The sequence below is a fragment of the Aedes albopictus genome, chromosome 2 (genome assembly GCF_035046485.1).
Source record: "Aedes albopictus strain Foshan chromosome 2, AalbF5, whole genome shotgun sequence".
In the NCBI taxonomy this organism is placed as follows: domain Eukaryota; kingdom Metazoa; phylum Arthropoda; class Insecta; order Diptera; family Culicidae; genus Aedes; species Aedes albopictus.
Window position 1 is genome coordinate 211,626,820 of NC_085137.1, and position 17,100 is coordinate 211,643,919.

Sequence of the window (17,100 nt, forward strand, 5' to 3'; positions counted from 1 at the left end):
AGTCTCCAGCGACATTCGAATGAACTAGATAGTTCACCCGAATCCCTTACGCAGTTGTGCACACCGCCTAACGTTGCTTTGATCAGTCGATCTGCTTAACAGAAACACCGTGTTTGTCCATTATTTCGGTGGATATTGTCGTATTACGCCTTGAAGTCGATGAACAAGTGATTCGTCGAGACCTTGTATTGATGGAATTCCTTGAAGATTTTTCGTACGGTAAAGATCTGCTCCATTGTCAACCGGCAGTTGATGAAATCGACTTGATTGCTTTCTTCGAACTTTTTCATTTGTGGAGGTAATGAGGAGGTTATGTGGTTCGTTTAGGACGCACTGTTGGTAGGGGTGGTTGTGGCATAATGGACACCCGGGGCGAAATGGACACCCTTGTTTTTGGTGAAACCGTGTACTTTTATGTTAAACTTTTAATGCAAGTGTAAAGGAACAAGTCATTGTTCTATTTTTCAGAGGTGCCATTTCTATTCATCCAAAGTAACCAAAATATCATTGAATTTGAAATATGTTTTATGCTAATTCTCATAACTATTTTTTATTAGGCAGTTGAATTTCAACTCAGAATGTTCTAAATTCTTCAGGACTTTTGGAAACTAAATTTGGAATTTTCCACCTCTCAAGAGTAAACAAAGTAATCACTAGCGCAGTCGGCAGGCCAACACTGGAAGCTCGCCCCCATTCACTAGTTCAAATCTAGATTACTAATGATTCAATTCAAGATACAATTCTCCAAGTAAATAATTACGTAAATTTGCTATTTTTATGACAAATCAGGCCAAACATTTCAATAGGTCCTATCTGCATTTGAGAGGCTCTCTTTGTTCACTTTCTCTTTCAATTATTGCAATGTAACGGTACACTTTTCAACTATTTTTGCAGTACAAATCAAACGACGATTGTTTTGACCATCGTTCAATGCAAGGAGACAATCATAATACAAATAAACAGCTGATATATTAACGAAAGAGAGGGAAACCAAAGAGAGCCTCTCTTCTGCAGATAGGACCTTTAGACATGTTTGACCTGAAATAATGTGGAATATTATTCGGTTGGTCGATTCTACGATTGACGTATTCACTTATTGTGTGTGATACAATGCGTGAGTTGTTCGAGTGTACCGAAAAAGTGCTTCCTCTGTGGGGGTGGGGGTAATGGGTGAAATCACAGTGATTTTTCAATTACGCTCATTCAATGCTTTTAAAGTCAATGCTACCAGATGATATTACGGAATGCCATTTACCAACTTTTTGGAACAATATTTGCCCAAAAAGTGTGTCATTTTAATGAATTTCGAAATGGTTCAAATTAAGAATACAATTTGACTACAGTGTATCAAACAATTGTCCGTACAGCAAATTTTATGTCAAAATAATTTTTCATTCAAATGTTAATAACTTTTTTATGCGTCAATCAAAAACGCTGAAATTTTGACCAATCATGAATCATATATTAAAGCTCCATTAGTGAAATTTTGAGCAAGATCGAATAAGTTTTCTGAAAGTTATAGAACTTTTAGTAAAACTTATAAGATGTTTGAACACATTTTTAAAACATTATATCTCAATAAGTACTCGATGAATTTTTTTCATTTTTTTTTGTGTTACATCTTATACCTAAGGCTTTCATATGCAGCCATGTTTGGGGTTTTATATTCACTTCAAAAAATATGAAAAATGTGCGTATGTAGTTGACGATGTTTTAAAATTTACCATATTTTGCACATATAATCTGCCAAACGTTTTCCACCAATAAAAGTGCATTAACTGAACGAAAAATCCATAGGACCTACTCTTCATATGTATTTTAGTAGGTCCTGTATATAAATATATCATGAGGAGAATTTAAAAAAGTTGAAAACACTTGGCACTTTTATTGATCAAAATATGTTGAATTTCCAAATTGTAACGAATGTAATTGTTACATAGTTTTTTATATTTAATATTAATAAAGAAATTACACACAAGTTTTTAATATGTTCGTTCAAGTTTGTAGCTGCATACCAGCCTTCACTATGTTGCTTGTATGCTAGGTTGTATGTTGATTTTATCGTTTTAGCCGGTGGTGAGCTCTGTGTGTCATTATTAGAACCAGTCTGAGTCGAATTAATCGGGTTGCATATTCAAGGGCGCATAATCGATAATCCAGCAGCGATGCTCGACTAGCTGCTCGATTGATTTGAAAATTCCTGACCGGATACCATTTTCACCGGATACCTTTTCCAACCAATCAGAATTCAGAGAAATCAATAAAAGAAAAACCGGAAACCAACTTTCAGCCAATCAAAATTCAAAAGACGAAAACAATAGCAGTGGGTCGACTTTGGGGCTTTGACTTATACTCAAAACGAAATTGGAGTTACACGCTATGTCTGAACCAGCAGATTATAAAAATTGAATGTACATCGGGTTTCTCTTCACCAAACATCTCAATTCGAGCTATATTTTTATTTGCAGAAGGTTTTAAAATATTCTATCGGTGAAAATTTTTTCATACATTTTGTATGGGAGAGAAATTGGCCGAAATGAGAATTTCATGCAAATTTGAAAAACAGCTAAAAAGATGAAAAAATCAAAATTTCCCCGATGAAATATTTTAAAACTTTCTGCATATGATAATATAGCATGAAATCTGACATTCTGTGGAAAGAAACCCGATGTACATTCAATTTTAATAATCTGCTAGTTCAGACATGGCGTGAGTTACTCTTGTGGAAACCGTTGGCGAGTGAAGATCAGTTTAGATCAATTTTAAAGGTGTTTAAGCCAAAGTTACTCGCGGGTGATAGCATTTTTGAACGGTGAAGTATGTATAACTACATAGTGTTTGCAAAATAAGTTGTGACTAATTGTAATACTTTCCCTGACTACGTATAGCTATTTCGTTTTCGGTTTGTGGTTCATTTAAGTAAAAAAGAGTGTCGAGCAAAAATCGGTTGGATATACGGTAAGCTATTTTTTTTATTTGAAAATGTGCGAGTGCTTGGGCATTACAATAGTTACGTTGAACAGGTGCCAAATCCCATTCAACGTGGGTGTTTGGGCAGGAATCCGAGTCCGTACCGTCAGGACACTCGGTCGTCGCTAGGTGGCAAGCAGCCTATCCACACCCATTCCGATTCCGGGGCCTATATAGTCCCGTCGAATCCGCTGTGCGGCCACGCTAGACACGACGATTGGAACCAGGACCGAACAACGAGTGCGTCGACGCCCTGTGTGACCTTCCTACGGTGGAACCATATGCCAGCTGGCCCTCAAGTAAGCCCGTTAGATTTTGCACTCATGAGCTCGAAGAAAATCCCTGTAAATATTGTAAATAGCACAAAGTAAAAGTTAGTTCGTAGTCCTTTAAAGTTTTTGTTTTACACTCTTTCGCCTATTAAATCCTTGAATTAGAATTGAATTTGCATTTTTTTTACTCTGTAGTTTGGGAATAGTTTTAGAATTAGTTTTGGGGTTCGTTTCTTGATTTCTTTCGTTATACTTTCACTAGTGACCGTGCGTCTCCATAAAGTGCTCGAATTTCGTTAGAAAAGGTAAGAGTAAATTTAAGTGGTTTTTGCTATTGGTATAAGTGAATTTATTTGAGTTTTAAGGTAAGAAGTTGGGTCTCCGGTATTGTAATTGTTCTTTGAGTTAGAGATTGATTGGTGAAGTGAACTGGGGAGTTTGGGAAATCCTACCTGCCCTGACATAGGAGTCTTTTGGCCGGACTTGAACCGTACCAGTGGCCCTTCGCAAGAAGGTGGCGCTTAAGTCACTGAGTACCAGTAACCGAACCCGTAGTTTTCCTTGCTTTTTGGACCTCGAACTAAGGAGAAGGTTACATTTTGGCGCCCAACGTGGGGCCTGGAAAATTAATAGGAATATATTCAATTTTTTTTGGTTTTTTGATATAGGATATTTTTACAATTAACTTCGTTGGAAGATTTTTTTTTTTGAAGAGAGAGCAGTGAAGACCAACTAAGTGGTACGATGGCTAAATTTACGGCCAACCTGTATCGAATGAATGCGTCTCATTTAGAGCAAAGTGAGCTAGAATACGAGTTGATTTTGCGCGGATTATTGGTTTCGGAAATCAGACAGGACAATGAGCGTCGACTACGATCGGCATTGCGAGATGATGAAAAGGAAAATCGTGACTATCTGTCTTGGCGAGGAATTTTAGAGGAGTGTGCATTAATCGAAAATCGTTTGAAAGATATCGAAGAGCAGATTATACATCAGGCTAACATAACTTCTAAATCCCGTCTGTACCATTATTTTCTCAGACTTCGGAGGTGTCAGGTTCAAAGCCCTAATGAAGAGGAAACCCGTTACGTTTTAGTAAGTGTCATCAAGGAAATGTTGCTAAGATATTTTAACGAGTTGATCGACAATAAGGATGAACTATACATGCAGACGACTATGAATTCGAACCATTCGGGCTTAACTAGACCGGAAGTAGGGCAGGCCAGACCGTTACGCGCGTCAGATCCCGGAGAAAATCAAAGGCCTACTGGAACGATTCCGAGGACAACTAACCAAACGCGTCGCGTGGCGTTTCTATCTTCAACTAGGGAAAATGAGGACAGTGTCGGTTCGAGTGGTGATAGTATTATCGAAGATTTGCTGGTTTTAAATTCACCAATCGCTGAAGTTGAAAACCCCCTGTTAAACCTAACTGGGGCGTTGCCAACTGCGGCTAATCGACAATCAGAGTTTGTGACTCAAACGGATCAAGTCACACAAGGGGATCGTGGAAATCGATTTTCTCGTTCACCACGACCTCCTGTTTTCGTCAGTGGTTTTCAACCGAATGGCGAAGAGCGCACAAACTTACCGCAGTCTTCAAGAACTGAAGAATATGTTCATATTTCTCAGATTGAGTCCTATGTCCAAAGATGCGTCACTGCCATCTTGGGAAACCAAAGGTCGGATCAGACTCCTACCAATAGGGTGAACTGGGGAGTTTGGGAAATCCTACCTGCCCTGACATAGGAGTCTTTTGGCCGGACTTGAACCGTACCAGTGGCCCTTCGCAAGAAGGTGGCGCTTAAGTCACTGAGTACCAGTAACCGAACCCGTAGTTTTCCTTGCTTTTTGGACCTCGAACTAAGGAGAAGGTTACAAAATGACACTCTGAACACATACAAATTTTTCATATTTTTTGTAGTGAATATAAAACCTTAAACGAAGCTGCATATGAAAGCCTTAGGTATAAGCTGTACACGAAAAATATTGAAAACGTTTCATCAAGTACATATTGAGATATAATGTTTTAAAAATGTATTAAAAAATTTTAAAAGTTTTACTAAAAGTTCTATAACTTTCAGAAAACTTTTTCGATCTCGCTCAAAATTTTACTCATGGAGCATTAATATATGAGTTATAATTGGCCGGGGTTCTGCTAAACCGAACTAAGCGCCAAAAAGTTTATTCCGAGATAATTAAGTTTAAAGTTTAACAACTCACAAATAAACAGCAGCTAAGATAATTTGAAACTTTTCCGCACACATGTAACTCACAAGCCTTTATTAACCATCAGAGATGAAGAATACATGTAAATTATTTGAAATCATTGATATAATTACGTTTAATTTCTCAGTACTTTGCACTCAGTTCACTCTGGCAGAACAAAAACATTGGAATATGGTATATAGTTCAGTGTGGCTGACTGTGTTTCTTTGTTTCAGAGAAAACCAGTCGGATTGTGAAAAAAAATCTCGATTTTTCATCGTCTGAAGTTGAATCCTTAACATGAATCAGAGAGGACGCGTATAATAGTAGCACGGAGGTCTCAAAATAGTTTGAAATATGAACGGCGAAAGCCCTCCAGTTGCCTCCCATTGCTCAGCAGTTGCCACCCATGTTTTTTTTATAGACCATGCATTGTGCAGGCACAGAGAAAGAGTGATTATGTCAAATGATTTCCTTGCATGTCCTGAAGTCCTGAGATGTGAAAGTGGAGCAATTTGTGTACCTCAAATTTATGCTGGTCAAAGAAAACCATGAAAATGTTCTGCCAAAGTGAACCAAGACAAAACAAATTTCAAAAATACGAAAAAGATTTGAACTTGGATCATTTGAGTGATAACCAAGCGCGTTACCTCTAGGTCATTTTACCTACCTGAAGGTCAGTCGTTAAGTCAGAATCAAGTTCTAAACATTCTTCTCAAGGATGGTTTTCGTGAAAACGCCATTTTTCGATCAGCCAAAGCGAACCAAGTGTTTGATTTTTTTTTAACCTTTATTATTCTTATTATCCTTGTTGTTCAATGACGGCTCCTGTGTTAAAGTATCAGTATAAGGTGTATCGACATAACGCAGGTATTCAAACCCAGTTGATTTTTGAATTGTTGAGAATAAATTGATTTTAAAATGCAGTGGATTTGGTTCACTCTGGCTGAATGTGATTTGGAAAAACGGCGATCAAGTTCATCGACATATAATTGAATCCTCCAACACCCGTATTTCTAATTACGTGTTCAATTTTCTCACAGATTGTTACTATGAGTCAGTTAGAAGTTAGAAATCTGACGGCGATGAGGAAAACTTGAAATGTCCATCATCTAGATCAATACTAAAATATTTCGCTGATTCTATGAAATGGTTTACAGTTCACTCTGGCTCGGTGCTATTTCTTTTTTTGTATGTTCTGCCAAACTGAAATTTTGAATTTACTCCACGAAGAACTGCAAGAATTACTGGATTTTTACACTGAAGGTAGATCATCATATTCTTCATCCAATGGTTACGAAAACTCATTTTTTCAAAAAGTGGTCTTTAGTTCGGTTTAGCAGAACCCCGACCAATTGGTCAAAATTTCAGCGTTTTTGATTGACGTATAAAAAAGTTATAATCATTTTAATGAAAAATTATGTTGACCAAAAAATTGCTGTACGGACAATTGTTTGATACACTGTAGTTCAAAGCTAGATTTCTTACCCTATGTTAATGTTGTAAACGATTTAGGCGAAATGAACACTGGCAATTACCAGAGAAAATAGGTAGATAAGCGAATAGTGTGAAGCCAAAAATACCTTATCGAACCGCCAAACTGGTATCCTAATGAACAAAATCAACAAACCTTGACGATTGCCGCATAAGTAAAGATAAGTATTACATTCGCTTCAAACATATTTTCACCAAAGTTTCCAAATATCTTGGATGACAGTGTAAACAACATTGATTCCTCGAATTATTGAAAATTGTTCCATTTTGGAACATCAGTTTGATAATGTCTACTTAATAAAACAACAGTATAAATAGTTTTCAAATGCGGTATGCGAGATAGGCATCACCTTCGATGGATAGATTAATCTGTTTCGCTGCAGTTGCCAGCATCCGAGCGATGAAATCAAAACAGAAAAGTCTTGCCGTTCAGGCGGCTGTTCACTCTTCGCTTCTCTACCTATTTTCCCTGGCAATTAATTGCCACAACACGGTAAGCCAACTGATAATACTTATGTTAATTTTTTCTCTGTTATACAGGCCTAACGAACTCCTTTGCTTAGGGCCCATTATGCCCCAAATCCCCCTACAACTCTTGTAAAACACGCATCAGCAAAAAGGAAAGGGATGAATAAAAGTGGAGTAAAGCAAGCATTTAGAGCATTAACAAGTCAGTACATCATTTGGCTTATTATTCAAGTATGAAATTGAATGACAACAGTCTTTCATGTTTTGATTTTTTTAAATGGTTTTTAACCGTTGTTGATGGACAAAAAAATATGTTCAATCCAGACTGATTGATTATTGAGAGCTAAGAATCCCTCAGTAAACATTCTAAATATTGTGCTACCTAGCAACAAGTTGATTCAAATCGAGCCCTGATGATGGCGAAGATTCCAACTACAGTATCATACCAGGCCCGGATAAAGGGGGCCCAGGGCCCAAGCGGATGTGGGACAATCTCGGAGAGATGAGCAAAAACTTTTTTTCCTTTATTTTTGAACTGAACTTTAGCAATATGAAAAAAAATTAAGGACAAACGTCTTAAAATCCCGCTTAAACAGTACATCAAAACTTCAGACGCACAAATCTCAAGAAACAAGCTTCAAACCAGGGTTCCTGATTTCGACTTTTTATCTTCTTCCACATGCGAAGACAGTCAGCAGCGAACGGTTGTCGCTTTAGTTTGCTTGCTTGCTTGTCAGCGACGATAGCAAACTCCGGCGAACGGTGGGAAGCCACACTTGGAAATTACTCATTCGTCCACATTCGCATCGCAAGCGATCGAGCGGTGATGCGATTCGTGAGTGATATTGTGCATACGAATTTTTGATGTTTCCAAAAATGTTTATTATTTTCTTTGCTAATCTAGCAGTTCAACAACAATACACTAAAAATGTATGCATTACATGCAAAAATTTTCTTCTAGTTATGATAATAGCCGCTTCGATCGCTCACCAGCATTCTTCACCATTCGCCATTCATTCATTCGCGTGCGATTCAAACTGCGACGAATGGCAACGAATATCCATGCCGACCAATTTGCGCATCGCTTCCCACTGGTGATGGAGTTGCATGTTTGATCATGACTATTCGTTTGCTGCATCTTTCTCGATTCGCTTCAGCAAAGAGGAGTGAATATGAATGGAGTGAGGCGAATATACCGATCCTTGCTTCAAACAACAGTGCATTTTATTATTCTGTTCTTGCTCACTTGTAATAAGCTTAAAATGAGACGCTCAGGTGCGCTGGTTTTGTTTACGAAGAGATTTGTGCTTTCAAAATCATGAGTAGGTACCAAAGTCGGCCATTGTGGTGGCCATTTTGGGATTCTAGTAAGTCTGTCCTTAATGTTAGCAACCAAAAAAGGTTTTTGTGAGGGTCCTTAAAATGTGGGGCTCGGGGCCCCGGCCTCCCCTTAGATCTGGCCCTGACAGTATCGAAACGTAGGCAATGATCTAAAATTATCAACGTTTTTCTGTAACTGAAAGCCGAAATATACCAAGTTTCAAGATTGCAGCAATTTGAAGTTTCTATTTATGAAATTTCGTTGAAAAAATGTAACTTGTTAGGGTAAATTGCTAATTGTTGCACATGCCATGCGTTTGTTATGGAGTGTACAACAATTGGTGAGTTTTTAGTCGTGCAACAATTAGCGATTTACCCTAATTTGTGCTTGTGCAATCATTTTATTTTATTCTTTGCATTTGTTATAATATATATTGACATTCCATTCGAGTACCCCTCAACGACCCCAAGGAAGACAAAAAGAGCAGTACATATCCTCGCGTTGGGACATGGTGATGAGAGTGCATTTTTATGGCGCTAGTTGGGTGTCCCACCATTTCAATAGGGGGAACTTGAATAAAACAGGGATACGGACGGGGAAAAGTTGTCATCACCGTCCTGTGTGCACTGCCAATACCCACCAATACACTCAAACTCAACCGGCGCGCGGCTTGGGATGGTCGTCGTTGTCGTCTGGCTTTGGTCTGGTGAAATGCTGGGATCCACCCTACCCACATCGTCGTCACCACCTGTCCGATTCTGAACCAGCGAAATGCAAAAAGCGTAGAGAACGGAAAATGTGCACACAAACAAGGACGTTTGCGCCACACCACCCAAGCGGAGTAAAAATATGCACCAGCATGGAATGGAAATGTGTATTCCCACCACAAGCTCAAGGAAACTGTTTCCATTCCTTTGTTGCTGGTTTTGTTGACGTCCGTGCGTTTTCTCCTTGCATGGGGAGCCAGTTAGGATTCGAAATTATCCTTGCGAAGAGTTTGGCATCGACTACTGACTGGCGGGGCTGTCGTGAGAATAAGTGCGCGTTTTTGGCTGTTTTCCTGATAGTGTCCTGATCTCTAAAACCGATAATGAGCCGTTATCCGAGTGGTCCTGTGATTACGTATCCGTGGTTCCGGTGCGGTCAACAACAGTTGCCGCCGCGGTGTAGCGAATCGTATCGGTTGAACAATTTTATCAGCGATGTTGTGTTCAGTGAATTGAATCGTGTTCGCAGTCAGCTGCAACAACATCGCCAACCACCATCGACGGTGACAGTGCCAGTGGTTGGTCCACCGCATTTCACCCAACAGCAACAACAACACCAAACCCGTCGGGAAATGAGCTGGAACGGTTCCGCCATGCGCCTACCGGGTAGGCAACAGGAAGAGCAACAATTTTTACTCAGCAACTTGCAGGCGCAACTGGCCTACGAATACTACCACCAGATGGAGTCACTGGGGAAATGCCCCGGCAGATGTAATCCAACTGTGAGACAGCAGCAGCAGCGGTGGAACGAACGTCGTTTAGGCGATTTGTTGACACCGTTTTTATTTGTTTACGTGCCGCTGCTCAACAACGTTGCTGTCCCGCCAGTGTCAGTGTCACCACCGTTAGCCTCCCACCACCACCAGCAGCAGTTCCAGCAACGGCAACCACGAGCTGCCACCAACATCATGTTTCCGACCAGGTTAGCAAATGAGTATTTGAATAGTATGAAAAAATAATCTGTTCATTTGCATATTTTTTATCATTATTGATTAATGGTTAGAAATGCTAAACAGTGATAGACAACTCACACTCCCAATCATGCTAGCTGACAAAATTGAAACTTTTTAACGCACTTTGATTATTTCATATACATAAGTGACCCGATTTTGTCAGCCCCTTTCCGGAACACATTTTTTGCTCTCTTCAAAAATTTAAACAGTTTTTCAAACTTTTTATCCCTCTATGTTCAGCTGTAGTTTGGTGATAAATATTAATAAATTGCTTAAAATGTGACCGTAAGATAATGAGAGCAAAATGTTTGTCGCAAAATGGGGCTGACAAAATCGGGTCCTTACTGTATTCAAATTAAATCTATGAATTATTAGCCCAAATTCTATACTCACTCGTATTTTTTTTGTGCGTGATTTCTCTATTCGAATATTTTATTTTATTCTTCCGTTCGTCTAGTGAATTGGGAGTCGTGGGTTCGATTCCCACCGTTGATTTTTTTTTAATAATTCAAATCTCAACATTGTACTTTGTCCTGCTAAAACAAAGTTTTGGTGGATATTCTGGTAGAGTTTCGAGAATGGATCACTAAAGTAACTAAAACGGCCGCTATGCAATGAACAGATAGCGCCACCGTAGCCTTGTGTGTTTGACGTAACTCGACTGCTGTCACTGTGTGACCGTCCATACACGGTGGCGCTATCGCCAGATCAACCACACTTACACAGGGAGCCACCCAAGTAACACACTTGTCACAGAAGAGTCACGGTGGCGCAGGTTTCTGTTGTGCAGAAGTCACTCCGACTACCCTGAAAAGTTTTCAGCAGTAATCCTGAAAATTTTTGAAATTTTGTGCTAATGACATCGAGAGAGATATTTGTGTAATATCTTGGAGATATAACTGAATAATTAGTGGTGAAATTACAAAATTTATTTCTGCGTGAATTTCAGTTACACTGGAAGCTCCATTTAGGTAGAATCAATTAGTTAAAATCCATTTCGGTACTTATATACCTAATGTAAACAATATTTAAATTTAATCGTTTTCAGAATAATTGGAGTACTTAATATAAGGGATACAGTTGGTTTACAGGAACGAAGCAGCCAAACAATGTAAGGGAAGTTTCGGGGTGCGTTAAGGGATGAGAGATTAGTGGGTGGGGGCCTTTTCAAGGTTCTCTTTAAACTTTATTGAGCTTAGGCCATCGGATTTAAATGCATAACTTGTGCGTTTGAATGAAATTTCTGCTTGCACAACTTCATACAACTACGTCCTGTTAAGTGGTCTGATCGATATCTGTTTGAAAATCTGACTTACTGCCTACGACTGTTATTGACGAGTGTATCGCTAATTTTAGATCCTTCAGTGTTTATTAAGCAGCTTAAATGGCCCTTGCATCTACCGTCCTACGAATATCGAAACGTTGGATAGCAGATGCAAAAGGCGTTTTAGCTGCTTAATAAAGACTGCAAATTGCAGCGAATCTCTAAAAGCTCCTTTTCGTATAAGTCATCGGATCTACAAGCGAAATCAGTGTAGAATGTCTTGAAGTCCCTCTAAAACCACATGAACGCCCATGAAACGCCTCTGAAATCACCGTGGAGCTCACCTGATGTCCTTCAAGTCCTCTAAAACCATTTCTCTGAAACCTCCTGAATTGTCCTGAAATGCCCTAAAATACCTAAACATTTCTGAAACACCACTGAAACCCACGTAGAACTTACTTAAGAACCCGTAAAACCCCCTAAACCTCTTTGACATTTTCTGGATCGCATTGAAACGCCTTGCAGCGGCACTGAAACCCCCTTTAAACGCCTTGGAAACTCACCTGAGAGCCTGTCAAGCCCCTAAAAGGCCCTCTGAAACCTCTTAGAAAGCCCATAAACGCATCTAAAACCTTCCTGGGCCCCCATAAAGCTTACCTGAAAGCCTATGAAGCCCCCTAAAGCAACTCTGAGACCTCCTGGAGCGCTCTGGAATGCCCTAGAATGATTTGAAACGCATCAGAAAAGCACCCCATACCCTGTAAAATTCTTTTAATATAACTCTGAACCCCCTCATGACCCCCCCCCCCCCCCCTCGTCAAAACATCCTAGCCACTCACCCTCATTACTCTTCTTTGCAATGTTAAAATCCATTGGAGTTATAAAGTGTGGTCCATAAAGTACGTGGACTCATTTGAGATGACCAATCAGACCAACTTCCCTCCTGCCGTACACATTCGTCCGTGGAAAAAAAAATAAAAATTCGTTGTGATCATAGATTTTGGACAGATCCCCCGTTCAAATCTACGTAGTTTATGCACAGGCTCTAAACTAAACTCAATCAAGTAATGAATCGATTAAGGTAAACATTCAGTTAACACTGTCCAGACTCATTACCTAACTGGAGGTTCCAGTGTAAAAATGTCTGGCTATGGTCCTCCCAAGCCACACACTTTTGTTACAAATTGGGTCTTACAAGCATCCAACTAATTGGATCTTACTAGCTAGAAGTACGTCATAGTGACTTCTGCGTAACTAAAACCTACGCTGCCATGACTCTTCTGTAACATGTGTGTTACTTGGGTTCGATAGACTCATATTTTTTTTGTATTATTTTAAGAGGATGTTCCAGGGTTTTCAGGGGTGTTTGTGTAGCGTCAGGGAAATTTAAGACGGCCTAAGATGATTTTAAGGAGTATGCAATTTAAAGGGAACTTCAGGGGGCTTCATGGAGGAGAACTTTGGAATTTGTTCTAGGGGCATTGAAGCCCTTCAGAGGCATTGTAAGAGATTTAAGGGGTATTGTAAAGGGATTCAGGAAGCTCCAGGGCCTTACCTGAACAGGGAGAAACCCCCTGACGCACTCCAGAGACCCCATGAAATGCCCCTGATATTACCTGGAACCTTTTGAAAAGTTCCTGACTTTCAGGTACACTCTAATTTTTTTCAGATATGCTTCGAAGAATTTCAAAAATAATGCTCCCAGATTTTTTTTTTCCTGCGAGGTTTTCTAGTAAAATTTTAAGAAAAAAATTTTCAATCAAATTTCTTGACACAATTTGAGAGACAAGAATTTCTTGAATTTATATATACCACTTCCAATTTTTTGTTTAGATCATTACAATTTGTTGAAGCTCCCCTCCCACCTCGAAGCGTAGTGTAATTGTTTGACATTGCCTGATGAAAACCAAACAATTTTTTTTTGAGAAAATTTAGTATCAGAACTATGTTTTAAATAAAATTAAATTAAATTGTAAGCATTAGAAAAATGCTAAAATGTAATAGATCCTTATCTTTGAAAATTCAAGCCTCAATTTGAAAGAACTGACTCAATACGTAAAAAAATGGAATAAGGTTTTCACACACAATGAAAAAGACAGAGGTCGTATAAAAGTATACACCATCAGTGTGCAAACCACAAAACATTTTCCATATTTGTTGGCAGGAGTTTCGAACGGTGTTGATATTTGCATTCTGAGGTTGATTGATCCGGGAATAGATTTACTGTTATTACCGTGAGTTTTTAAGAGAAGTATTAGGAACGTAACAGTAGAATAGTAAGAATTTCAGAAGAAATGTTATCTTAATTTCTTAGAAATGCCTGCTTAGATTTTCAAAGAAATTTATATAGAAATATTTTTCGAAATATAATATGAATTCTCCACAGTACTTCCTGGAAAACCTTTGAACAAGTTTCGAAACTATTTCTGGAAAATCTTGAAGATGTTTAAAACGCAGTTCTTCAGGATAAAAAAAAATAAAGATAACTTGGAAAAAATCTGATCAACAAGCGGGGTGTATCCAGATGTTTTGATACAGAATGTATACACTGTGAACAAGTTAAAAGAGCATTGTGAATGCCTTCAGAAATATCTAAGTAAAAGTTAAAAGTATTTTTTGTAGTAATACTGCATGGAATTTTTCAACCAATTATTTGAATTTATTCTAGTGTAGTCATTTGAGAAACTTTTGATATAATCTGAGGGCAAATTTCCACAATAATCTTCGGAAAAAATCTTGAAAATCGTATCTTTAAAGGCTATCAAAAATCGTTTAGTTCACGCTCATTCCTGACTAATTCACTGGTCGACAGTGGATCACGCACTTTGACCACTTGTTTCAATGTCGTTGGATTTTGATGCAGTGTCATACCGGAAGGGAATGATCTACCTGATGGTTTGTTGTAGCAGGGTAAGCTAAATTCACTGAAAACCTTCGGAAGACAACACGATGGTTGTTATCTCGTGACAAATTCTGGCCACCCCACGAACATTTGTCCTGAAACCAGTTCATTTAGCTTCCTTAGGCTACCCCTCCCAAAATCCCAAGTAACATGTAATTTAAATATAATTAATTGTGTAATTGACAAATTACCTGATTTTCCTGAAATAAGAAATATTATTATCATATATAGAATTTTAATTGACCTACATTACAATTACAACTTTATTTACCTGAACAGCGCTGAAACAAACAGTTATTGTATTAAGGACAAGGTATTTGGAGTACATAGCTCAAAATTTCTAGAGTACCGTTTATTAGAACCGTTGAACGGATTTGGATGAGAATGCATCACGCTAATTGTTCAGTGATTGTCAACAGCGTGATGCATTTTAATCCAAATCCGTTCAACGGTTCTTAAAAACGGAAAAATTCCATGAGCAGACTTTTAAAAAAAATGTAAACAAATCGCTGTAGTGAACCTAAAACATCATCATGACATTTCCTTGTTATCGCTAACTTCAGCCTTATAGCTATTGCTTGGATTAAATGATTGATTGATTGGAGTTTTTGACAAATATCTGAACTAGCCTTTGGGATTTTTAAGTCTTTTGAAGTGTTTTCTGGAAGATTGCTCAACTTCATGAGGAAAACTGTGGAAAATTTTTTAAATCAGTTCTATAATATTGCAATGAAGAAACTGTCAATAAAATAATTGAAAAAACGTTTCATATAACTTCAACAGGCATTCTTGCGATACTTATGACATCTACAGTCAATTTACTTAATGACTTTTTGCCTAGATTTTTTAGCTTAGTTTGGTGAAGAAGCTGTTGAAAGCTGATAGAAATAAGGTTATATTACCACTGTCATCTTAAAATTTGGTTGACCCAATTTCAAGCGACACTGGTGCAATTTTATTTAAATTTATATTTATTTTTCAGAAAATGTTGAAACTTATATATATAGTTTATACAGTTTTTATAGTTTTTTTTACCCTTCTTACCAGTGCTGAAAATTCATTTCTTCATATCTAAATTCAATCACCTACAGCTCATTTTGGAGGCTGAACCTGAGAATATGGTATATGAAAAACCTCTGCGGCTAGACCAGTTCTGCTAGAAAGTCACGGAAAAACCGCTATTTTTCGAATACTTAACGTAAATGTCACGGGCTTCCTTTGAAAAATGCCAAATGATATTCACGGTGAATATCATTTAGCATTTTTCAAAGGTGGTCCGTGACATTTACCTTAAATATTCGAAAAATATCGGTTTTTCCTTGACTTTCTAGCAGAACTGGTCTAGCCGCACAAGTTTTTCATATACCATATTCTCAGGTTCAGCTTCTAAAATTAGCTGTAGGCGATTGAATTTGGATATGACGAAATGAAATTTTCAACACTGCTTCTTACACCCATAAGAAGGGTATAAATACCGCTCGAAAAACCGACTTTCGATCCGAGGCCCGCAGGTCCGAGTCTCATATACCAATCAACTCAGCTCGACCAACTGAGCAAAGGCTGTGTGTGTGTATGTGTGTGTGTGTGTGTGTGTGTGTGTGTGTGTGTGTGTGTGTGTGTGTGTGTGTGTGTGTGTGTGTGTGTTTTTTTTTTTTTTTTTCCTCCCAACCTCCCCAGCAGAGAAAACCGATTGGAAAAACTCTGCTACACCTTGATGCCTCGATCCCCCTGGTACCACTGATATGCGACTGCTTCAGGGGGGGCAATGCGCTCATGCGCTCTTCTGCTACTGTGCTCATGCACTTTTTGTCGCTCCTAATCTATACTCAGACACGTCTCGTATTTTGCTTACTCCGGTTGGTGTTGGCTCGCCATTAAGCGGACAACATGCTTAGTTTCAAATTTGTTATTCTACACGTTCTAATGTTAGTACCTAACATCGCCATTCAGCGACACATAGGTACAACATACACACAATTTGTTATTCTAATACCACGCAAGGCATTCGGATCCTACTAACTTGCTCCGAACGGTGTCCTCCCCGTGCCGCCGTTGCGCCATTAAGCACTCCAGCTTTCCGCGCACGACTCGTGTAGTCCCCGACGGTGGATCTACCCTACGCCGACAAAGAGTTCCCCGGCAGTGGAACATCTTCCGAAACCGTTTCTTCCCAGACAGGTGCCGAGGTCTCTCCTGCGATTCCGGTTGGAGACTGGCTTCCGGTTCACAGGCGCCCCGACGACCAAATTCCGGTGCTTCTTCGCGATAGACTCGGTCTAGTCCCCGGCGGTGGCCCTAGCCTACTCCGACGGAGAAAAACCCCGGCGGTGGAAGTTCTCCCGATACCGATGTTTCTATCCCGACCAGTAAGGTGCCGAAGTCGGTCCGGCGATTCCGGTTGGTGGTGGACTTCCGGTTCACCGGCGCTCCGACGACCAAAAACCGGTGCCACGTTACGGACGACTCAGTCATATCCCCGGC

The 17,100-nt window shown here is 39.2% G+C and overlaps 2 long non-coding RNA genes across 3 annotated transcripts in view; both read left to right on the forward strand.

Annotated features, from left to right (window-relative positions):
• LOC115264953 (uncharacterized) overlaps nucleotides 1–17,100 on the forward strand; it is a 480,170-nt gene that overhangs the window by 333,591 nt on the left and 129,479 nt on the right. The gene's annotated exons all lie outside the window — the stretch shown is intronic.
• LOC134286999 (uncharacterized) lies at nucleotides 2,718–3,839 on the forward strand. The gene is made up of 3 exons (XR_009996946.1): nucleotides 2,718–2,817; nucleotides 2,889–2,958; nucleotides 3,024–3,839. It is a non-coding gene; the product is annotated as an uncharacterized LOC134286999 (long non-coding RNA).